The sequence below is a fragment of the Eleutherodactylus coqui genome, chromosome 4 (assembly GCF_035609145.1).
Source record: "Eleutherodactylus coqui strain aEleCoq1 chromosome 4, aEleCoq1.hap1, whole genome shotgun sequence".
NCBI lineage: Eukaryota > Metazoa > Chordata > Amphibia > Anura > Eleutherodactylidae > Eleutherodactylus > Eleutherodactylus coqui.
This window is the reverse complement of record NC_089840.1, coordinates 9963473-9988800: the sequence shown is the minus strand read 5'-3', so window position 1 is coordinate 9988800 and position 25328 is coordinate 9963473. Positions and strand designations below refer to the sequence as shown.

Below are 25328 nucleotides of genomic sequence, written 5' to 3'. Positions count from 1 at the left end.
AAGCCAGAACACTTGTGCACCAAGCCAATTTCTGCAGGAAGTACGCACCTCCCTTCTTGCAATGGTGGCCAGACCTAGGAATTACAGGACAAGTTTCCATTCGTTTCATTGGTAACTTGTCCTGCAATACCAAGCGTCTCCACTACTAGAAGAACGGAGCTGTCTGCATCCTGCAGAAATCATCCCTGGCACCCCACCAATCATGAAAACTGATTCCCCCCTACCATCTGCATGCACTACCGCTCCCCTTCACTGACTATTGGGCTCCAGCAGTCCCATAGAGATGATTGAGACAGTAGCGCACATACGTGACTGGAGCTCCATTCGTTGAGGATACCGAGACCCTCGGCATTTAGACACTTGTCACGTATCCTATGAACAGCCGTCTTTGCTACGGTGAGAGAACCCCTTTAAAGTGACCCTCCAGTTTCGGGGGACAAAATCTTGCCCTGGTACCATAAAGAGCAGTTATATTACCTGTTTGTTGGTCTTGTGTGCTGATGCCCATGTGATCTGCCCGTTCCGGGTCCTATTTCCACAGTGCCCAGAGTGCATTGATACCAAGCCTGGCCACGATAGTGAGAACAGAGCCATTTGCTTCTTGCAGAAATCAGTTGAGTGCGCAAGCACACCAGCCCAGAGAACGGCTTTCAAGAAACGGCGCCACTCTTGCCTATAGGTTGTGTCTGGCATTGCAGCTCTGTGTTGTCGTCTTGTTGCAGTGCCAGATGCAGCCTGTGGACAAGAGGGGCACTTTCCCAGAGAGTTACTTCCATTTATTGATTTGCTTTTACAAGAATGTTGTTTTATGAGCGGAGAGGCCCGAGGGATTGGTGTCGGTGGTCCCGTTCGTTAGGACGCTGCTGTCGCGGGGATCGGTATCTTGTAAATCAGGCGATGTGCAGAATGTCGTAACATAGATACTTTGTATATAGTTCGAGGCCGCCATCTGAAATATTAATTAGTGTCTTGTCTTTCAGGTCCTACACGCTGCGCTGCGCCTGGAGTCCGCGGACCTGTAAGTAATAAGGCCGCCATTAATAATTTACATGGATGAGCTTGTAGAGTTGTAGGGTATTGCAGTCGGCTGTGGATGATGTGCGGGGCTCATGTGCCAATGGGAGTTTCTGCTTCAAGCTGTTCTACCAAAGTTGACTTATCACCTATCCATAGGACAGTTGATAAAAAGTCTGGCGGAGAAGGGGTTCATCACTGAGCCCCCCACCGACTCTGAGAACAGGAGGTCTTGTGTCCCGCTCTCCTTGTCACTGCGAACTCGCTGCACCCCCTGCAGAATGGAGCACTGATCGTACATACTCGGCCCCGCTCCATTCATTTCAGTGGCGCTGACGGAAGTAGCGGAGTACAAACATTCTCCCATTAAAGATGAATGGCGCTGCGCCGCTCCATTCAGTTTCCTCCTTACAGGGGGACGGGACACAGGACCCCCTCTCTCAGGATGAGTGGGGTGTCAGCAGTGAGACCCCACTGATCAGACTTTTATCCTATGGATAGGTGAGAAGTCAAATTTTGGTACAACCCCTTTAAAAGAAGTCTGTCAGTATAACCCAACCCCACAAACTGAACCTGAGCCTAGGGGGCGCCGATCAGAGCAGTGTAAGCCCGCCGTCCCAGGAGCTTACACTACCGCCAGTCCTTCGATATCAGCAGTTGGCAGTTTTTCAGCCAAGGGGGCTGTCTGCGAATTCCCTGCCGCCGGTCTGATGGGTGGGCCGCACACTTACTGGTCCTGGCTCTCTTCTCATGCTTCTGAACCCCACGCCTTGTCTTGTGATTGACCTCTCCTGGCACATGTATGCTTGGCACAAGTGTCTGCCAGCTACCGCTGCTCCCATTGAAATAAATGGAGCAGCAATGTGCCCTCCACAGGGTAAGGGCTAACTTTTCATCTTGGCATAGCCCCTTTAAATAGGTTGTACCAAGATTGAAAGTTATCCCCTTTCTCATTGGTGAGATCCCCACGATCAACAGATTTTGCCCTGTCCTGTGGATGTCCTGTGGGATCTTGGTACAACTCCTTAAAAGGGAACCTTTCGACACCTATGAGTCACGTGTGCTTCTAGGACCCGGGCCGAGGAGTCGGGTGTACTTTTTATCCTTATTTGGCTCGCCGTTCCCTCGCGGTCAGCCGGTGGTCCGTGTGTTGGACTCATCTCTGCAGTCGGTTCCCCCCAATAGAGGACAGTGTGTGCGCCCCCTAACTGCAGAGAGGAGCCCGATGCGCGGACCGCCTGCCAACTTTAAGGGCTGACAGCAAGAGAATGGGGAGCTGGGTAATAATAAAAAGTAGCCCCCGGACCCCTCAGCCCCCGTCCCGTAGACTTAGTTCAGGTGATGACGGGTCTGCTCTTAGATGGTAGCGCCGGTCAGATCCGTACTCGGCTTTCCCAGGAACAGATGTATTTCCCTGCTGCAAGTATCAGCTGCATCACATAACGACTATCGCTGTAGAAGTGCAGAAAGATCCGAGCGTCTCGCTGACAGATACTGAGCCTTCAGCTTGTAGGTCCGCCCACTCACTTCTCTGTTCCCGCAGCTTTCTCCGAGCCGGATAATTGGCTTCCGACTATTTAGGAGTTTAGAATGTTCAGTGTTTTGTTGTTTTTCTCTCTTTTGTATAATACGTTGCTTTGTTACTTATTTTTGCTGTTTTTATAGTATTCTCCATTTCAGCAGCACGTTACTTCTACGTTGTGTAATCTAGCGTCATACCGTTACCGCGCCGCTCGCTATTGAAGGCCCCCAGCTATAGCATTGTGCTGGAATGAATCGGCGGTCCTGCGTGCGGCGGTTATGTAACTCTGGCATGGGATGCTTTAGTTACATCGTAGCAGGATGCATGGGTTATGTAAGCTGTAGTGTGCGCCACATCCCAAGTAGGGATGGAGAAGTACCTCCACAGCGCCACCTGTTGGAAGGCGACTTCCCTAGAAGTCCGTGTCCATGCTATCGAGAGGCTTTACGACACGACTAATGCCCCACGTAGACGGAACGATTATCATTCAGTTTAAACGCGGCAGAATGACTGAAGACGAGGATTGTGACGTTCTCGCTTGTTCCGGCCGGCATTCTAACCAGCGCCGACTCTGGGGGGCTTATCGTGCCGTTCACACTCTGATTGGTCCGTCTTTTACATAGTAACGTGAAGCCCTGCATGGTAAGGGCCCGAGGGCTGCACAGTCTAAACCGGCCGAACGAGAATCGTGAGATCCTCGGCCCGTCTGTAAGGGCCATGAAGCGGAGCCAGAAGGTGGCCGCCATCAGCAGACTACGGCTCCGGGGGGCTGGCTGGCTTAGGGGCCCGTGATGCAGGCCTGAGAGAATACAGTTGTTATTGGAGACCGCCATATTGGTGTAGGTGTAACCGCACGTCTGTGATGTCGGCGCGGGCAATAAATGCATCAGGATCCATGCCATTGGTGTATATGGTGAGGTGGATCCGCAGCTTCACCCTTTCATTGAAGAGATCCTCATGCAGACGGACACCCACGGGGACTTTGATGCTTTTTTATCTTGTTGAGGTTTTGATGCAAACTTTCCTGCTGTGGAAAATCTGCATTATAGTGTGACAGATGGGAAATAGAATGCGAGCCCACGGGGACGGCTGGGACGGATCACCATGTGCTCAGCATCGCATAGACCTCCGGTACTTATCTCACATGAGAGGGTTTATATATGTAGACCTATAATGGAATAGAATATATACTCTTCGTCAAAGAATCCAGCAGCCAGAAGAAGGTGTCGATTTCCTGTACAACTCGTCCTGCGGTTCCATCTCAGACAGATCTGTAATGATGAGAGTTGTGGTGATTAGATGAACGGTCTTGTCACCGGAGGCCCTAAAAGTGGTTCCCCCCCCTTGACCTATAAGAGGCTCTCGGAGGCTCCTTGTGCGCAGTGGCCTCTTCTTCAGCTTGTGTGGAGCTTGTTGGCCACTAGACGCCTCTACGACGCAGAGAAGAGATTTCACCCCGTTACCAGAGGGGGGCGCATTACTGGGATGTGAGAAGCTGGATGGTCGTATCCATGAATTGTCCCCCACCGGCCCCCAGACCAGACTGTTAGGGGGTGTTGGGACCAGTAGATGAAGGCACACAAGATGACCGGGCTTAGGACGTCCCCTACAGACCACCAGTAGAGAGGAGCATCTGTCCAGACTGTTGGGGGGTGTTGGGACCAGTGGATGAGGACACACAAGGTGACCAGGCTTAGGACGCCCCCTACAGACCAGTAGAGAGGAGCATCTGTCCAGATTGTTGGGGGGTGTTGGGACCAGTGGATGGGGGCACACAAGGTGACTGGGCTCAGGACCCCCTACAGACCACCAGTAGAGAGGAGCATCTGTCCAGATTGTTAGGGGGTGTTGGGACCAGTGGATGAGGGCACACAAGGTGACCGGGCTTAGGACGCCCCCTACAGACCACCAGTAGAGAGGAGCGTCTGATCGTCCGACAAGCGCCAGCAGCTCCAACTGTTTCATTGTCTGTCATCCAGAGACAGGGGGCACAAAAAATGTGTACACCCCTCAACCTGCGAAATATCTGCATAAAAGCCTTCGTAGACTTTTATTGCCCCCAGCGGATCGATGTTTGACTTCTGCAATCACATTAGCTGCTCAGAATGGTCACCATTACCACCGGGGGTCACCTAGAAGGTCCTCCAGCTTCCCATTGGCGTTATCAGACTCTTCTGTATGAACTTCGGTGTTGAAGCCCCGGGATGCCTCCCGTTTGCTTCGCCACTTCTGGCTTTAGCAGTCGTGTGCCCGCTGACGTCTGTGGACACACAACACATAGTTCCACCATATATTCTAGTCAGTCTTACCAGGACGCGGGTCACCAATATGGAAGTGGAGATACATCGTTCGGGATATATTTATGCCCCTGTCTCCGGCCCCCCTGTGACCTACATGTGTCTGCTTCAATCATGACATTGCCCAAAGCTAATGACGGCCCGACCCGCCAGATACGTCACATTATATATAGTGCTGCGTCCCTCTGTGCTGCGGGGGGCAACTTATTTATCTTTTTCCAAGGCAGTCTGTCCCCCCCTCCCCCCCCCCCCCCCCCCCCCCCAGAATCTGCCCCCAACCAATGCTCTGTCTGTGGTTCATCTCTATAGCCCTTCTCTGGTTCATCAATAGTGGAGACTTGGACAACCTCGTTAACCCCTTCAGGACCGCCCAACTCATACAAACGTCCTGCGCTCCTGAAGTGTGCCGCTCCATACCGGCAGCTATCAGCTGTATCTGACAGCTGCAACCGCCGGTAATTGACGCAATCACAGTTGGCTCTGATCATGGCAGTTTAACTATTTTTTAGATGCCACTGTCGAAGTTGACAGAGCAACTAAACATCAGCAAACCCCGCAGCATGATTAGGGGCTGCCAATGGGTTATCACCCAGAGCTGCCATGCCGGAGGCTAGAAAGGAAACATCAAAACTGCAATACTATTGTGAACGGTGGATCATATGTTCTCTATATGTGTCGCCTCTCAGTGTAATCCTGCCTGTGCAGAGAGGAGAGGAGGTGAGCTGTGACTATTGTGAACAGTGGATCCTGTGTTATCTGTATATAAATGTCACCTCTCAGTGTAATCCTGCCTGTGATGATAATGAAATGACAGCTGAGACGTTTTCTCTACAGAGCAGGAAGTGTTTGGCTATTAAGCCTAATAATAGTCTGTGTGCAGGGAGGGGAGGAGGTGAGCTGTGACCTCACCTGTTGGGAATGGTGGATCCTGTGTTATCTATATAGAAGTGTCACCTCTCAGTGTAATCCTGCCGGTGATGATGATGAGATGACTGATGTTATGTTTTCTCTACAGAACTTGAAGTGTTAAATACTAGGCCTACTGGTCAGTGTGAGAACTGCAGGATTGCAGATTTTTTTTTCAATGTTTTTTTTTCCAATTAAAACCGTCATTTCTACATTTGGGTCGCTCTCTGATGGCTCTTTGCCTTTAATCCGCAAACTGTCATATTACAATTGGGAAAACCCTCCTGGAGACGTCTTCTGCAATTACCATAAATCAGTGTAAATGTAAATCAATTTAGATTTGTATCATGTAAATATTTGCGCAAAGAAGTCGCCATAAGTCCATTTTTAATCCCGTAGTGACAGTTTCAGCCTCAAGAACCAGTACATCGGTCCTCTTTCATCGTCCGTCGGTCATTACTGTTACCTTTTTCCCGTCACTTTTGGCCGTCTGGCGCCTCGTATTCTGCCGCTCGGGTTCTAGTTTTCATAGGAACCAATTTGGAGAACATAAAACGTATTTAAATATTTTTTTGCTGGGCGACACGAAGGGTTAACCTTGTGGTATAAGTATATGAACGCTTATATTCCGGGTCGTCGCGATGACTACAGCGGATTCCCGGAGGCTTTATGAGGTTTTCCTGCTTTTACAAAACAGAAATCCGTTCTGTCATCCGCTTCCACCAGCGTTTCACTGCCGCTCCGAAGGGAACGGGCCCTTAACAGTCTACTGGTGGCCCTTGGATCGAGATAGCAGTAATGTCATCGTAGCAAGACTTGTAATCCTTGGCGCAAAGACGATGAATGCGCGATTTTGTTGAAAGCTCCAATATGGCGGCTTCCAAAGACCGAAGTCAGTTTCCTCTCTGCGTCTCTTCCCATAACAAGAAGGACGTAGAAGCCCTAATCCCGCTGCGGCCGGTGAGGAGAACGCGGGCTCTGAGCTTCTTAATGGCTGAGCGGTTGGCCCTTACCCTTCTTGCCCTACGTTGTTGCGGGAGACCCGCTTCTCGGTGCCCGTCGTTGGGGGAGACCCGCTTCTCGGCCCCCGTCGTTGGGGGAGACCCGCTTCTCGGCCCCCGTCGTTGGGGGAGACCCGCTTCTCGGCCCCCGTCGTTGGGGGAGACCCGCTTCTCGGCGCCCGTCGTTGGGGAAGACCCGCTTCTCGGCGCCGGTCGTTGGGGAAGACCCCGCTTCTCGGCGCCGGTCGTTGGGGAAGACCCCGCTTCTCGGCGCCGGTCGTTGGGGAAGACCCCGCTTCTCGGCGCCGGTCGTTGGGGAAGACCCCGCTTCTCGGCGCCGGTCGTTGGGGAAGACCCCGCTTCTCGGCGCCGGTCGTTGGGGAAGACCCCGCTTCTCGGCGCCGGTCGTTGGGGAAGACCCCGCTTCTCGGCGCCGGTCGTTGGGGAAGACCCCGCTTCTCGGCGCCGGTCGTTGGGGAAGACCCCGCTTCTCGGCGCCGGTCGTTGGGGAAGACCCCGCTTCTCGGCGCCGGTCGTTGGGGAAGACCCCGCTTCTCGGCGCCGGTCGTTGGGGAAGACCCCGCTTCTCGGCGCCGGTCGTTGGGGAAGACCCCGCTTCTCGGCGCCGGTCGTTGGGGAAGACCCCGCTTCTCGGCGCCGGTCGTTGGGGAAGACCCCGCTTCTCGGCGCCGGTCGTTGGGGAAGACCCCGCTTCTCGGCGCCGGTCGTTGGGGAAGACCCCGCTTCTCGGCGCCGGTCGTTGGGGAAGACCCCGCTTCTCGGCGCCGGTCGTTGGGGAAGACCCCGCTTCTCGGCGCCGGTCGTTGGGGAAGACCCCGCTTCTCGGCGCCGGTCGTTGGGGGAGACCCCGCTTCTCGGCGCCGGTCGTTGGGGGAGACCCCGCTTCTCGGCGCCGGTCGTTGGGGGAGACCCCGCTTCTCGGCGCCGGTCGTTGGGGGAGACCCCGCTTCTCGGCGCCGGTCGTTGGGGGAGACCCCGCTTCTCGGCGCCGGTCGTTGGGGGAGACCCCGCTTCTCGGCGCCGGTCGTTGGGGGAGACCCCGCTTCTCGGCGCCGGTCGTTGGGGGAGACCCCGCTTCTCGGCGCCGGTCGTTGGGGGAGACCCCGCTTCTCGGCGCCGGTCGTTGGGGGAGACCCCGCTTCTCGGCGCCGGTCGTTGGGGGAGACCCCGCTTCTCGGCGCCGGTCGTTGGGGGAGACCCCGCTTCTCGGCGCCGGTCGTTGGGGGAGACCCCGCTTCTCGGCGCCGGTCGTTGGGGGAGACCCCGCTTCTCGGCGCCGGTCGTTGGGGGAGACCCCGCTTCTCGGCGCCGGTCGTTGGGGGAGACCCCGCTTCTCGGCGCCGGTCGTTGGGGGAGACCCCGCTTCTCGGCGCCGGTCGTTGGGGGAGACCCCGCTTCTCGGCGCCCGTCGTTGGGGGAGACCCCGCTTCTCGGCGCCCGTCGTTGGGGGAGACCCCGCTTCTCGGCGCCCGTCGTTGGGGGAGACCCCGCTTCTCGGCGCCCGTCGTTGGGGGAGACCCGCTTCTCGGCGCCCGTCGTTGGGCTGATCACTCGCCTCCAGCAGACGTTGCTGTTCTTGGATGCCAAGCACCGCGCCCCTCCTCATCATTCATGACCTGCCGGGGGCGCTCTGCAGTATCGCTCATCTAAATGCCCGTAAGCAGTTTGTCCTGGTTGGTGAAATCCTCGAATAGTCAGGGAATTTGCAAACCCGCGATGTGGCACATTTTGTTCTGTAGTTATTTTGGTGTATAAACGGCAGAACAATCTTCTGGTTGCTAGGTGACGGTTGGATGACGCAGCTATGGAGCGAGGCACGGATCTGGTTGGGTGATGCCATGTAATGTATCAACAGGTGATGAAAGCCTGTGCCAGCGGAGGGAGACCCGCTGGGCTGTGTTACCCCGAATGTAAAGAGACAGCCGATCGCAGGAAGGTAAGAGCCAAGACAGGAAACTGACCCGCAGGGCGGCGGGCCCCAAACCTGCATGCTGCCTGAGACCAAGTGTGAAATGGCGCAGCTCCCCAAACCTCCCCCCCCTCCCAAAAAAAAAAACTAATTTGAAAGCACCAATACACCAGATACCCAACATATGCTTGAGCCAGTGAGACTTGTCTGAGGTGACTGAGTAGTGGTGGCCCCAATAGTAAGTGTATCCTGTAAAGACCCCAGTAGTAATAGTGACCTTCCCCACAGTGGCCCCCGTAGCAATAACGTCCGCCATAGTGGCCCCAGTAGTGCTAGCAACCCCCTTTTGGTGACCGCAGTAGTAATAGTGTCACTGGACCTCCAGCCGAGTGGCAACCTAGTAGGCATTTAGCTTGCCCTGCAGCCCTGGTCTGCCGGCAGCCGCCATTGTTGAGCCCCTGGCGTTTGCGCAGCATACACGCAGCCCTGCACGCAGATGCCGGGGGAGAGCTGAGGGGTCGCAGACTCAACGATGACTGTTGCTGGCAGATATTGGCTGAATGAGGGAAATGTCTGATGGGTTGCCGCCCGGCCGGCTCATAGGTGACAACTTATTTAACAGTCATTAATGTTAAATAATTAGACCAGATGGCAACCCTCTGCCCCCCTGAGGCGTCAGTCTAGGGGCGCTCCACAGTATGGGCGTCCCTGCTAAAGCGGATCTACCCACCTCCAAATGAAAAACAATCCTGTGAGCAAAACACGATGGGCCGGGCGGATTAAAAGGGAGGGGGCGGTCTAATAACTATGTACAGATATATCAGGGGTCAGTACAGAGATCTCTCCCATCATCTATTATACCCAGGACTGTAACAAGGAGGCGCTCTAATAACTATGTACAGATATATCAGGGGTCAGTACAGAGATCTCTCCCATCATCTATTATACCCAGGACTGTAACAAGGAGGCGCTCTAATAACTATGTACAGATATATCAGGGGTCAGTACAGAGATCTCTCCCATCATCTATTATACCCAGGACTGTAACAAGGAGGCGCTCTAATAACTATGTATAATATATCAGGGGTCAGTACAGAGATTTCTCCCATCATCTATTATACCCAGGACTGTAACAAGGGGGCGCTCTAATAACTATGTATAATATATCACGGGTCAGTAGAGAGATCTCTCCATCATCTATTATACCCAGGACTGTGACAAGGGGGCACTCTAATAACTATGTATAATATATCAGGGGTCAGTACAGAGATCTCTCCCATCATCTTTTATACCCAGGACTGTAACAAGGGGGCGCTCTAATAACTATGTATAGATATATCAGGGGTCAGTACAGAGATCTCTCCCATCATCTATTATACCCGGGACTGTAACAAGGGGGGACTCTAATAACTATGTATAGATAAATCAGAGGTCAGTACAGAGATCTCTACCATCATCTATTATACCCAGGACTGTAACAAGGGGGCCCTCTAATAACTATGTATAGATATATCAGGGGTCAGTACAGAGATCTCTCCCATCATCTATTATATCCAGTACTGTAACAAGGGGGCGCTCTAATAACTATGTATAGATATATCAGGGGTCAGTACAGAGATCTCCCCCATCATCTATTATACCCAAGACTGTAACAAGGGGGCGCTCTAATAACTATGTATAGATATATCAGGGGTCAGTACAGAGATCTCTCCCATCATCTATTATATCCAGTACTGTAACAAGGGGGCGCTCTAATAACTATGTATAGATATATCAGGGGTCAGTACAGAGATCTCCCCCATCATCTATTATACCCAAGACTGTAACAAGGGGGCGCTCTAATAACTATGTATAATATATCAGGGGTCAGTACAGAGATCTCTCCCATCATCGATTATACCCAGGACTGTAACAAGGGGGCGCTCTAATAACCATGTATAGATATATCAGGGGTCAATACAGAGATCTCTCCCATCATCTATACCCAGGACTGTAACAAGGGGGCGCTCTAATAACTATGTATAGATATATCAGGGGGTCTATACAGAGATCTCTCCCATCATCTATTATACCCAGGAGTGTAACAAGGGGGCGCTCTAATAACTATGTATAATATATCAGGGGTCAGTACAGAGATCTCTCCCATCATCTATTATACCCGGGACTGTAACAAGGGGGGACTCTAATAACTATGTATAGATATATCAGAGGTCAGTACAGAGATCTCTCCCATCATCTATTATACCCGGGACTGTAACAAGGGGGCCCTCTAATAACTATGTATAGATATGTCAGGGGTCAGTACAGAGATCTCTCCTATCATCTATTATACCCAGGACTGTAACAAGGGGGCACTCTAATAACTATGTATAATATATCAGGGGTCAGTACAGAGATCTCTCCTATCATCTATTATACCCAGAACTGTAACAAGGGGGCCCTCTAATAACTATGTATAGATATGTCAGGGGTCAGTACAGAGATCTCTCCCATCATCTATTATATCCAGTACTGTAACAAGGGGGCGCTCTAATAACTATGTATAGATATATCAGGGGTCAGTACAGAGATCTCCCCCATCATCTATTATACCCAAGACTGTAACAAGGGGGCGCTCTAATAACTATGTATAATATATCAGGGGTCAGTACAGAGATCTCTCCCATCATCGATTATACCCAGGACTGTAACAAGGGGGCGCTCTAATAACCATGTATAGATATATCAGGGGTCAATACAGAGATCTCTCCCATCATCTATACCCAGGACTGTAACAAGGGGGCGCTCTAATAACTATGTATAGATATATCAGGGGGTCTATACAGAGATCTCTCCCATCATCTATTATACCCAGGAGTGTAACAAGGGGGCGCTCTAATAACTATGTATAGATATATCAGGGGGTCTATACAGAGATCTCTCACATCGGCTATTACCCAGGACTGTACCAAGGGGGCGCTCTAATAACTATACATGAATATATTGACTCGCTGCAGTCTCCCTGCATGTAATCTCTGCTGCAGCTTTTTTCTTTCTGCTGTGACATCTGTTGATAAGCTCTCGGTTTATATTACGAATGCTGCAGATTATCCGTTTTTTCGCTACTCGCGACCAAACATTTATACGTTTCTGTGCGGTTAAGTTTTATGGGGAAATTCTTATTTCCGGGTCCGTGTGGTAAAACGGACCGCATGAAATGTTACTCATAGTAGGTAATCGCACATAATTTGCCACTAGGTGGCGCTGTCTTTCCGTTAAACAATTTCAAAAGTAGTATTAATCAAAAAATGTTGCGCAGGACGCTGTGATGTGGTGAAGACCCCCTTGTCATATTTCATGGTCTGCAAAACAAAGTTTCTCACGGGGGGGGGGGGGGTCCGGCTGCTGAAAGCTCGCGTGGGCAGCAGTTCTCATTTGTGGTCACTGCTAAGCAAAGTCTTGGAAGCCTACTTAAGAGATCAGCGGCGCTCCGCGGCGCTGCACTCCTTCGGGCCCATTTCTGGTGGCTGCAGTGAGGTTACATTTTAGGGTTTGGGTGGGTTTTGACCTAAATGGTGGTATTGGCTGCATCCATATGAGAAAAGTAACTTGAAGCCATTGCGGCAGGCGGCGGCTCGGCACGTCTCTACCTGGGAGATCGCAGAACAGCCTGAAGAGGCCCGCGTGTCTCTACATCCTCCAGTGTTCATTAGACCGATGTCATCCGCTGCTCCTGGGGGCGAAGATAGATTGCCAAACTGTGTACTGAGGATCACTGACTTCATTCTCACTCCAGGAATAGAACACCAGACTACAGTTTAGACTGACACACAGATTAATGCGGGAGAGAAAGGTGGAGAAAGGGATTTCACAAAAATGGTGGTTCATATTCCATTCCTTGTATACTGGGAGGACGGTCCATTATGGGCAGGGGGTCTCCATCAGCTGTCAGGAAGCCCCCTCTTTTAGAGAATGAGAACAAACGGCAAAACGCACAAAGATACGGCAGGCAGTGATTTAAAAAAAACTCGCAAGATCGCTGGACAGACGACATCACAAATGGGAATGAAGTCGTTAAAAGCACCAGTTTCACAATTCTGCGTTTTCTCGCATCGCACGAAAATGCCCCGATGTTCTCGCCAGTGTGAAGGCGGCCATAATGCTTGATCTACCACCTCTTCAGGCCCGGGGATGGTCAGCGCTCCGGTCTCCCCCTCACCCCGGGGATGGTCAGCGCTCCAGTCTCCCCCCTCACCCCGGGGATGGTCAGCGCTCCGGTCTCCCCCCTCGCCCCGGGGATGGTCAGCGCTCCGGTCTCCCCCCTCGCCCCGGGGATGGTCAGCGCTCCGGTCTCCCCCCTCGCCCCGGGGATGGTCAGCGCTCCGGTCTCCCCCCTCGCCCCGGGGATGGTCAGCGCTCCGGTCTCCCCCCTCGCCCCGGGGATGGTCAGCGCTCCGGTCTCCCCCCTCGCCCCGGGGATGGTCAGCGCTCCGGTCTCCCCCCTCGCCCCGGGGATGGTCAGCGCTCCGGTCTCCCCCCTCGCCCCGGGGATGGTCAGCGCTCCGGTCTCCCCCCTCGCCCCGGGGATGGTCAGCGCTCCGGTCTCCCCCCTCGCCCCGGGGATGGTCAGCGCTCCGGTCTCCCCCCTCGCCCCGGGGATGGTCAGCGCTCCGGTCTCCCCCCTCGCCCCGGGGATGGTCAGCGCTCCGGTCTCCCCCCTCGCCCCGGGGATGGTCAGCGCTCCGGTCTCCCCCCTCGCCCCGGGGATGGTCAGCGCTCCGGTCTCCCCCCTCGCCCCGGGGATGGTCAGCGCTCCGGTCTCCCCCCTCGCCCCGGGGATGGTCAGCGCTCCGGTCTCCCCCCTCGCCCCGGGGATGGTCAGCGCTCCGGTCTCCCCCCTCGCCCCGGGGATGGTCAGCGCTCCGGTCTCCCCCCTCGCCCCGGGGATGGTCAGCGCTCCGGTCTCCCCCCTCGCCCCGGGGATGGTCAGCGCTCCGGTCTCCCCCCTCGCCCCGGGGATGGTCAGCGCTCCGGTCTCCCCCCTCGCCCCGGGGATGGTCAGCGCTCCGGTCTCCCCCCTCGCCCCGGGGATGGTCAGCGCTCCGGTCTCCCCCCTCGCCCCGGGGATGGTCAGCGCTCCGGTCTCCCCCCTCGCCCCGGGGATGGTCAGCGCTCCGGTCTCCCCCCTCGCCCCGGGGATGGTCAGCGCTCCGGTCTCCCCCCTCGCCCCGGGGATGGTCAGCGCTCCGGTCTCCCCCCTCGCCCCGGGGATGGTCAGCGCTCCGGTCTCCCCCCTCGCCCCGGGGATGGTCAGCGCTCTGGTCTCCCCCCTCGCCCTGGGGATGGTCAGCGCTCCGGTCTCCCCCCTCACCCCGGGGATGGTCAGCGCTCCGGTCTCCCCCCTCACCCCGGGGATGGTCAGCGCTGCGGTCTCCCCCCTCACCCCGGGGATGGTCAGCGCTGCGGTCTCCCCCCTCACCCCGGGGATGGTCAGCGCTGCGGTCTCCCCCTCACCCCGGGGATGGTCAGTGCTCCGGTCTCCCCCTCACCCCGGGGATCGTCAGCAGTCCGGTCTCCCCCTCGCCTCGTTATCTGCAGACCAGCGGGTCACTTTCTTCGCCCTAGATTTGACCTATTGATAAGACTGTTTTCCTCTCCCCTGTAGGCATGGCGGCTCCCGTTCCCCTGTAGACTCGGCCGTCGCACACTGCAGCCTGTGGCTCATTAGGGTCCCACGGGACGGAGATCTCCACAAGATTTTGCTGCAAAAAAGGTTGCTTCAAAGCGTCCCTTTCAGCTTGTATTCCACTGCGGAAATCTCTCCCCATAGTGAGAAGTCCGCAGCGGAAACGGCGCCAAAGTTGCCGTGCTGCGGATTTGAATTCTGTGCCGCATGCCTGTTTCCGTGCCGTTTGTCGGCAGCGTGTTTTTTTTTCAAATCTCATCCCCTTTGCTACTTAGTCTCAGGTATAATGATGCGTGCGGAAAGTCCATGGCAATTTCCCCCCCCACCTCTCACCCCTCTCCTTCACCCCTCACCCTCTCTCCTTCACCCCTCACCCCTCACCCTCTCTCCTTCACCCCTCACCCCTCACCCTCTCTCCTTCACCCCTCACCCCTCACCCCTCTCCTTCACCCCTCACCCTCTCTCCTTCACCCCTCACCCTCTCTCCTTCACCCCTCACCCTCTCTCCTTCACCCCTCACCCTCTCTCCTTCACCCCTCACCCTCTCTCCTTCACCCCTCACCCTCTCTCCTTCACCCCTCACCCTCTCTCCTTCACCCCTCACCCTCTCTCCTTCACCCCTCACCCTCTCTCCTTCACCCCTCACCCTCTCTCCTTCACCCCTCACCCTCTCTCCTTCACCCCTCACCCTCTCTCCTTCACCCCTCACCCTCTCTCCTTCACCCCTCACCCTCTCTCCTTCACCCCTCACCCTCTCTCCTTCACCCCTCACCCTCTCTCCTTCACCCCTCACCCTCTCTCCTTCACCCCTCACCCTCTCTCCTTCACCCCTCACCCTCTCTCCTTCACCCTTCACCCTCTCTCCTTCACCCCTCACCCTCTCTCCTTCACCCCTCACCCTCTCTCCTTCACCCCTCACCCTCTCTCCTTCACCCCTCACCCTCTCTCCTTCACCCCTCACCCTCTCTCCTTCACCCCTCACCCTCTCACCCCCACCCCACGTGATACCAGTTAGGAGCTGGCACTACTTTTATGGTTGAAATGTCTTTGGAGAGCTTGGAGATTTCTGCTGCTTGTGAACGCAGCTCTCGTCTAGAACACATTCTGTAACCCAGGATCAGGATTTAAAAAAAAAAAAATTTAGAAAAATTAATATATATATATTTTTTAACGGTTTCAAAACTTCAGCTTTCCCTGTAAATAAAGCGTCCACCGATGATCATTTGCTTCGACAAGCTAGCAGAATGGCTGCCACCCAACTTTCCTCGAGTCCTGCTTGCGAGCATCCTCTGTGCAGCGATAATGGCGTACGCAGTGCGCCGCTGAGGAACTAGGCCGGCTCGCAGACTTTCAGTGGCTCGCAGAAGCGGTTTGGTGGCCTTATTAGTGGCCGCACGGCCTTTCCCAGAGTCCATTGCAACCATAAGAAAGTTCTGGCAACTTGCAGGACAAGAAGGTGTGAAGCGGCTTCTCGGAAGGGGATAAGCTCATCATTCCGCGGTGCCAGTCAGCTGACCGTGTGAACCTGGATGGGAGCGGAGAACGTGTCGCCCAGGATGTATTGTGGTCATATGCAGATCGGTGGAGGTGAAGTCCTGTGCAGGTCTGTACTTGTACCTCTCCCACAATGAATGGTTGCACTCCTCCTACGGCGCACACCCTGCTTGGCAAGCAAAACGGGGTCATCGCCTGCATCGTCACAGGCGGCAGCGCATCTCCCGCTCTTCGGGTGTATTTGTCTCTGTATTGCATGAAGAAGCAGACGGTCTTATTGGGGTCTGTATTACAGAAAGACATCTTGTTAAAGTCAATGGGACCGTATGAAGACGCAGTGATTCCGCCTGGCGCTCGCGTGAACATGGAAATAACGCGTGAAAGTCGTAGGGACCGCGATGCATTTTCCTTGCAAAACCCACCGCCCTCGCATTGACAGTTGTGTGATTGCGGTTCACCATATTGGTCTGAGTTATATTTGGAGCAATATTGCATTTACTTGTGTAACTGTTCCCTTTTATGAGAAAACCCTTAAATACACAATGACGCAGCAGGGGGCGCGCAGCAGGGGGCGCGCAGGAGAGGGCGCGCAGCAGGGGCATCCAGTCGTCTTAGATGTACAGATGCTACCAGAGAACTCCACATAAGCAGCTCCACCGGAGGGGGGGGGGGGCGAGCAGACAAGGTTGTATGCACTTTTCATGCCGCCCCTCCACTTCCTTCAGAGCTCCCATCATTTCTGGACATGCGGAACGGAAATTAAGTGCTAGAAAGAGTCCTGATCGCGTAGAACCCTTTAACCACAGGAAATCCATTCAGATCTTCTGCACCACCGTTGGTCCCGAAGTGAAGCACTATAGTCGTGGGAGAAGAGGAGGAGGAGTTCCAATAAATGAGATTGACGTTAGTTTCGGCATGGGGGAGATGATCGTACGACCGTGCGTCCCCCTACAGGTGATCGGCCATTGACACAGGGGCGATGTTGGTCAAAACTATGTTTTGGTGCTCCATAAAAGATGTGATCAGCCCACAAACGAGCCTTTGATCATTTGTCCACCGCTCGGTAGCACGGGCAAAGGATCGGTTTATTTATGACCTGCCTGTGTAATAAGACGTAAAGGGGTTGTCCAGTACTTGATGAGCTATCCTCAGGTTATGCACATCCGATCGGTGCGGTCCGCCGCCCCGTACACAGTGATCAGTGGTCTGACGAAGCCTTGGCACTCGGGTCTTCGCTGTAAACCAAGCACAGTATTGTACGCTGTATAGGGGCTGTGCCTGGTATAGAAGCTCGGCCCCATTTACTGAGCTGCTGAAAGGTATGTGATGAAATCTAATATCTCTGGCCTAAGGAGGCCGCAGAGCCCACCCAAGTGCTGCAGCTTCTTCAAACAGCCCCCCACTGACTTGATACTGATGATGTGTTGAGCAGAACTCATTAATATGTCAGAAAACCCCTTTAAAGTGTACCTGAGTTTTCAACAAGTATTCTCCAATACCCCGGGCTCTCCCTACTTGCTCATTTGCTGTTTGCACGGTTTCATGTCTTCTCTTGTTCTGCTGTTTACAACCCATTCTCGGGGAGGGGTGTGTAGCAAGTGTAGCATTCTGCCAGCAGTTCCCTGTCCTGACTTTCTTGCCCTCCCCATCTGGATTGCTCGGTCTCTGATCCAATCAGCAGGGAGGCAGTAAGTGAATGCCCCTGCGCCTCTGCTTTTCCAGGGCTACTAGACATTAAGAAACCTCCTGGCCAAATGCTTCGTAAACCCCCTGTAATGTGCGCACAGACAACCGTCACCCGCTGCAACCGCAGGAGAAGCCGCTGGACATTCTGCACAAGCTGTTAGATGAGCAGAAGTTGTCCCACAAGTTGGTGCCCCTTTAACACTTGACTTGCTGGATCAGGGTTCCTTTGTAGTCTGTAACCATGGAGATGGTTCTGCGCCGGCGCTGTACACATGCAATGGTTGTAAACTGCACAGCCCTTTAAATGTGCCCTTGGTTGGGAGAAGTGCGACGCTCGCTGATGTGTAACTCTTCCTCCGAGGACGCGGTTTTACTTCTGCCGGTACGGAGCGCGCCGATCACTCACCATCCTGTTATTAAACTGAGCTGCCAGGTATGAAAACCATCGGGGTGCAAAAGGAGGCCCTTCCTGAAAACACCCCCAAATGGCATCCGCAGCGGTGCCGGGGCTCCATTCAGCTGTGAAGTGCTTTAATTACCCAACTGTCGGAGGGAGTTTCGGGTTCCCCATCAGTAAACCTTCCAGGGGGTCTTCTGGTCACTTGTTACTAATGATCTCCGCTCCTCAGGATGGGGTCATCAGTAGCAGATTGGTGGGAGTCTGCCGCCCAGGACCTACACTCATCCACTGATGTGAAGTAGCTGCAGGCCATCCGGAGGGCTCCACACTCCATAAGCAGTGCGGTGGCCCGGTATGGCGGTACTATACGCTTCTATTGCAGTCAATGGGAGAGCGCTGGACTACCATACCGCCACGTTGTGCTGCTGACAGCATTCTGAGCCGGCTGGCCCACTGCTGCTTTAAGGTGTCTGATTGGCAGGGGGTCCTGGGTGGGAGACCCCCAACCATCTGCTTTTGATAACCTATCCTCAGGAGAGGTTGGGAGAACCCCTTTATAGTCTCCATACACATTAGGCCGGGCTCAGGGGGGCGGATGCCAACTGCGGAGGATCCGGGGCGAAATGCAGGCCTTGAAAAGCACAAACGGTTTAGCTTTTTCATTCACTCATGCATCCGAATTGCGTTATCCGCTAGCGTAATAAAAACCGCGGTATGCTCTGTCACCCGAACCCACCAACTCCTGAGTGTGTCTGGTGGGGGGCTTTCGATCAATTTCACGGCCCAATTGTTTTGCTTCCGTAGAAAATACGTCGCCACCAGAGCGGTTCTAGCGGTGACCGCCTCCACGGAGGCCGTGAAATGACTGTCAGCCAATATGTGTTGGCATCCTAAGATTATCATCCTTCCGCAGTCTTCAGCTTACACATGGATTTAGGCCCCAATGCCCACGGGCGGGTCCAATCCCACAGGCAGGAGCCCGCAGCGGGATCCCACCCTGTCCAGCTGAGGACCCTACGTTCCTGTGCAGGAAGTCAGCGCTGTCCACGTGGCCCTCTCCACTTCCGGGTCATCTGTACTGTGGATGGTCCGCTCGGCGTGCCGTCAGACATGGGCTGTACAGATTTTTTTTTTAATCTCCTGCTTTCCCGCTGATCCGCGTCCGTTCCGCAGTGTCTGCAGTGTCCGCTGCGGATGGGGTGGCTCCCATTGACTTCAATGGAAGCTGTCCGTGTGGGAACCGCACAACAATGGAGCATGCTGCGATTTTGTTTTCTGGGTCAAAAGGCCTGCAAAACAAATCCGCATGCCTAAATCCATTTGCAGACGCCCCTGTGCCTTTTTCCCCTCCATACATGTAACCACCCCGCGTCTTCAGCTATGTGACTTTCTCCCAAATCGCAGCGTACTTGCAGTGAGCGCCTCAGTCTTACGAGCGATATGGGGCCAAGTTTCTCGGACCAGTATAACATTCGCCCATGTGAATGCACCCGAAGGCGGTGTCTTGACTGACTACCGACAGCCCGGCTCCTGCTCTAACTGCCAGGAACAGAGAAACCTCACGGCCTGGCAGTTTAACCCCTTCCATGGTTCATAGCAATCAACTGCAGCCTGTGAGCCGATGCCAGGGGGAATGGTATCCTTCTGTCGGCACCCCACAATGTAAGCGCAATGTACCAGTGGGGTCTCTGCCCACTAGATCCCACCTCCTGCAGCCGAGCAGACGGCTCCCATAGGCGCAGCGCCTGAGTAATGCGGTGTACTATTCTAGCAATCAAACCATCGCTTCTTGAAGGTTCTAAAAAATTGTGTCAATTAAAGTTTAATTGAAACAAAATCCAGTTTAGAAAAAAAAAATGGGCCGGTCATGCAGGGGTTAAGGTACAAACCTGGGTAATTTCGGTTAAAGTAGGACACCCGCAGGTGGTCCCAGGCACCCTGCAGTTAGCAGTGCCGCCTCTTGGAAGCGCCATCGGGCTGGTCTGACCTCAGCTGCATCCAGCATAGCTTGGGCAACACCCACCATTATCGGGGTCCTCTGCTAATATAAGGGGTCTCCAGATGGGCCGACTCTCTATCCACCACGACTAGAATGTGATATGGAGACTGCGAGACCTTCAGGCCGCCCACAGTTGAGCCTGCCACCGTGGGGCCTCCTGGCTCCCATCAGAAACAGCGCCCTCACTGTCTACAGGTTGGGTCTACTACTGCAGCTTGGGCATGCAGTAAGTGTTAGCGGGCGCTGCCCGGCCGTGTGTTTGCCTGTCCTTCATCTGTTGATCTCGCTGGCATCATTAGGGCACAGTGTGTGCCAGGTGCTGACAGGTGGCATCTTCATACAGTCTCCCGTCTGACAGCCGGCGTTACTTCCTGATAATTGTTCCGTCGGCGCCTCCATCATGCAGAGTCGGATGTCAGCGGGGCGCTGCGCAGGAACAAGCTTCTCCCACTGACTATTAGCGGGTGACTTTACCTCTCCGGGCGGCAGGGAGGCTTGCACGCTAATCTGTTGCCCACATGCCCACTTGGCCACCATTATTAGCCACCTCCTGCGGTCATGAGGTCTGTATGGCGGCCGCTCCACACCTGGCGGCTAGCGGTGGTTCCTGCTGCCATTATATTTGGCTCTGACCGCGAAGGTTAACTGTTTAGATGCCACAGTCTGTGTTAAGCGCCCGACAGCTGCCCCACGGACGACCGTCCAACTATCACTTACAGCAGTCCTTAAAGCTGCAGGCTGAGCGCCAGGGGATCGTGCCGGCTCGCCCGCCTCCATTCACAGTAAGCAGGAGTCGCTCGCCATGTTTACCCGCCCCGACCGCCACTTGGTTTATGATTCTGCTAAAAGCCAAGTGATTCTGACAGATAACCAATTCCTCGCTGAGCGGCCGGCCGGCGGCCGCGTGGGGATTATCCGGTTTTACCTTCTGAATCGTATTCCACCCCGTGTGACTAAGATGTATTCATACAGGCTTCACTTAGGAGGCATTGACTCGGCAAGCGCCATGTCTCTTCCACATTCGCCGACCGCCATCGCGCTTGTAAACCCACCATTTATTGTGCGATGTTCTTTGCAAAAAAAAAATGCACCGATTTGCGGCACTTGTGGTTTCCTTGTGTGACAGTCGCATGCTCCAATAGTGAAAGGAGAAATCCGCCTGGTGCTCGCCACGTAGATGCACGCTCCACGCCGAAACAACGGGGAAGAATGGTGACTGTTTAACAGAATCACCCAAAAATGGGGCCTGCTGGAGCATCGCCCACGGAAGCTGCAAATAACGGGCTCTGCTTCGTGTGAGATTGGGCTCGCAACTCACAAACCTCGCGCCATAAAGTTGTCCATGTGAACGCACGACTGCAGAGCGCCAAAACGCTTGGGCGCAACTATGATTGGAGAGTATAGATGCCTGATCGGGGCGCGGCCCGGCGTGTGGGGGCGCGGCCCGGCGTGTGGGGGCGCGGTCCGGCGTGTGGAGGCGCTGCCCTATGTTCTAGTCTGAGGATATAAGACGCATAGCGCACGCTGACATGTATTTCTGCCCTCTGACCAGTCGTCCCAGTAAATGGCGCGCACGCACATATTCTAATGAATGGCTTCAATTTCCGTCCCGTATTTGGCCTTTTTTCCCCCGGTCCGAGGATTGCTTTCCGTGATATCTGCTTATCATCTGGTCCGATATTACACATGAATAGAACCCGCGGCTCCCAGATTGAAAAATCACTGCGCGTCCGATTTTTGGAGGATTGTCTGCAAGAACATTTGCGCCGTCCTCGCATTTAGGCGCGATATTCCTGTGAGTGCGATGCGATTTTTCAGTTTTTCCTACTGAAACCTGCAGATTTCACAGGCATGAAAACCGCAGAGGCGACTTGTGATGGACCTCGCCGCCGCCGCAGGGATCGCAGAGCGCGATTCGCTGTTGCACCCGCCCGTGTGGCTGCGCCTGGGTCAGTGCTTTCCTCTACACGCTGGTTTCCATTCCCTGCAGGTTGTTCCCTCTCGCCTGTCCTACCTGCGCCGCCACTTCTGGTCTTGTGTTTTTCAAGTTGCAAATTTGTGGCTTCCATTAGCCTTCAGGCAACCAGCAGGGGGGGGGGGGGGGGGGGGGGGGCGCAGCACTAGCTGCAGGTGGCCAGCAGGGGGGCAGCACTAGCTGCAGGTGGCCAGCAGGGGGGTGAGGGCAGCACTAGCCGCAGGTGGCCAGCAGGGGGGGCAGCACTAGCCGCAGGTGGCCAGCAGGGGGGGTGAGGGCAGCACTAGCCACAGGTGGCCAGCAGGGGGGCAGCACTAGCCGCAGGTGGCCAGCAGGGGGGCAGCACTAGCCGCAGGCCCCCACAAGCCCAGTGTGACTAAATCCCAAGAGGAGGAAGGCGCTCCCACAGCCCGCCCCGCTGCTCATCCTCAGCTGATCCTCCCACCCGCTGCACTCCATCTACTGAGCAGCATGTGGAAGCAGCGCAGGAAGCACAATGGGTGAGCAGCAGAGACGAGTGTGTCGGGGGGTTCATCTCGCCATGTATGGGCCAGTAGGACTGCTCTGTAGTGGGGGGATCAGGAGCGCAGTGCGGGGTCCTCCTGGTTGGGACCTTTAGCAAACTTCTGATGTAGCGGAGTTGTGTTTGTCATGCAGCAGAGATGAGCGTGTTTGCTGCTGGTTTAGATCTGCTGCGATGTATTTTGCTGAGGGTTGTCACACCAGGAAGTGTAGCTGTCTCCAGCTCTGCTACATCTGTCCAATTATGCGGTCTGTCAGACGCTTCGCTGGTTGGTACAGCACTTACCTGCAGTCCTGGGGAAACGCACAATGGTATTGCCGCCTGGGCTCTGCTACATCTGTTGGAGGTCTTTAAATGGTCTGTTCAGTGTGTGACAAATTTGGGTGAAGTGAGCGCCGGCAGGTTCGGCTTCGGTAGCCGATCAGTTGGGTGAAGTGAGCGCCGGTAGGTTCGTCTCCGGTAGCCGATCTCGCGGCCGGCGCTCACTTCAGCGAACTTTATCAGTAGTTTCCTGGAAAGTCTCTTGAAGTTGGTTGCTTGGTGTTTGTCGTGCGGTCGTCCTCTTCTGAGGTTTCCTCTTTACAGATACAGGATGTCGTGCGTCCGGCGGTCTGTGGGTTTGTCATCAGTGCTGGAGGATGTTCGCAGGATTTACGATTTCTCGTTGTCCTAATCGATGACTTTCTCTGCGGCTCCTCGTATATGAAAGGATAATCCGTCAAAAATGTTGTTTCTGCGCATTTGAACGCCAATTCAGTGTAACCGCGGCCGCGAGGACATGTGCGCGTCTCGTTCACACGTTGTAGCGTATCAATAGCGATCATATGGTCGTTGTGACCGGCTGAACGATTAATCTGCTTGTGTGAACGGCTGCGCCGCGTCCTCTGTCAGCGGTCATCCGTGTTAAAGCAGCCGTGCATCGGAGGATGAATACGAGCGCCATTCTATCTCCTGCCTGCAGTGTCAATGGGTGATATAGCGCCAACATGTACCGGAGCGCCTCGCTGTTTACACAAATGTCTCTATACATCGTTCTCTGGTTGTATTCACACGTCTTCTGTGCGGTTGCGAGGCGTACGTTATGCTCACACGTAAACAACCCAGTGCTTTAAGAGGTGTAATATTACATAAACAATTTTTCGCTGGCGCCGGTGGTGAGAGATCAAAACAATCGCAGTGCGCCCTGTTTTTGGGTAATTCTGCGTCACAAAATGTCCATTATCTCCTCTGGGAGTGTGAAAAAATCGCACTCGCTTTTTTTTTCTTTTTCAAAGAGCAAGAAATCCTCGTATGGCGAAGCGAATCGCTCCTTTCGCATCGAAAAGCGCCGTTTTCACAAAATGAAAAATCTGCGTATTCGTTGTGTATTTTGACGCGGCCGCCATCTTTCTGCATGCGCAATCGCTGCAGACCTACTCGCACCCAAAAGTACTTTTTTTTTTTTCTTGTGCAAATATGCAGCAAATACTTATATATATCAGGGCAAATTTGCGCAGTCCCATTCACTTCAATCGCTTATTGCGGTCGGCGATGCGGTCCAGAATACGACATGCTGCGGCTGGTTTTCCATACATGTAAAAACGCAGGTATGAAAATTATCAGGGGTCAGTGCTTCATGTGAATAAGCCCCAAGGACACGGCCTCCTTTTATAAGACCTAGCGCATCTTTTGGAGCAAAAATTAATATAACACACTGTCTTATTTTCAGGGAAACAGGGTAGCAACCAATCACAGGACAGCTTTCACTTTACCATAGAGATAAAGGCTGAGTTCTGATTGGTTGCTGGGGGAAACAACGACAGTTTTATAATTGAGGCTCAAATGTTGCAACAGTCGCTCCCTGTTGCCCCTAGCAACCAATCAGAACAGCTTTCATTTTACCTTAAACGATAACTGTTCTGATTGGTTGCTACGGGCAACGTACTGTTTTCCTTTAGACGCGCGCATGCGTCTATATAATATATTAATGTCTGCGGCGGGGAGTTGTAGTTTCACCACATGCTTATGATCGGTGTAGTCCGCTGCGCCATTGTATCTTGGCTATTTTCCATGCGGACTGCAGTTCCCCGTCTCTGGAGACCGCGCTCCGTACCCGGTGGCAGTGATGGGGAGGGGGGGCACACAAGTGGTATTCTCCCAGGAGGCGGTCTCTGCGTGTCGCGCTGCGCCTGCGGTTTGTTGAGTCTCCGGTCGGATCGCGGTTTAGTTTGGCCCGGCTGATTTCTCGTAAGATTAGATAACTCGGATGTTTTACACAAACACTGCGATTCTCTTCACTCGCAGCGAACCGCGGAGGCCGTACGGGGAGATCTGCTGCCGACGCTGCGACTTTGATTATTTTAAGTGACAAATGGGACTTTAAAGTTTTTGTCAACTTTTTGTCACTTAAAAAAAAAAAAAAAATGAAATGTTCCCCTTTTACGTTTGCCTGTCCGAGTGCGCTGGATGGGATCTGCGCTGCTCCTATGACTACAGTCCATATGATCCCCAGGGAGTAGGAAGCCTCGTCCGCTCGGAGGTGACCTCTGCTTCCTCTTGTAGTCCATCCTTGCCTGGAGTTCTCCTCCCCTCCCCCTCCTCGCGGCCGGCCGAGGGTTCACAGCTCCTGCAGGGTTTTTGCTGTGTTTGTGTTTGGGGCCCGATGTCTGTATTTCATTGCATATAGGAACACCGTTTTGTATTCCTCTGATCTCCTGTGCAATACTTGGTGACATCCCTTTAATCCGGATGAGTCTGATAATCCGGCACTTGTTCCCAGGGCAGAGCGCCGATACAGGGTGGGATTTCACAAGACTCAAATCAAAAGATGAGCCGCAAAACCTAATTACGTCTTCGGGTACTTGAGGACTTTAATTCTCTTCCCAGAGGTTTTCTGCCCTTTTATTAGTGAGTTTTACAGACTTTCTGGATTGTTTG

At 54.0% G+C, this 25328-nt stretch overlaps 1 protein-coding gene across 7 annotated transcripts in view; it reads left to right on the top strand.

Annotated features, from left to right (window-relative positions):
• The window catches only part of TIAM1 (TIAM Rac1 associated GEF 1), a 285262-nt gene that overhangs the window by 97006 nt on the left and 162928 nt on the right, over positions 1 to 25328 (top strand). For 5 of the 7 annotated variants that reach the window (XM_066599058.1, XM_066599055.1, XM_066599062.1 and 2 more), the window contains one exon: positions 981 to 1018. The gene's annotated coding sequence lies outside the window, so the exon portion shown is untranslated. Of the gene's footprint in view, positions 1 to 980; positions 1019 to 22271; positions 22390 to 25328 lie in introns of those variants that run through there. The other 2 variants (XM_066599057.1, XM_066599063.1) reach the window with 1 other exon arrangement.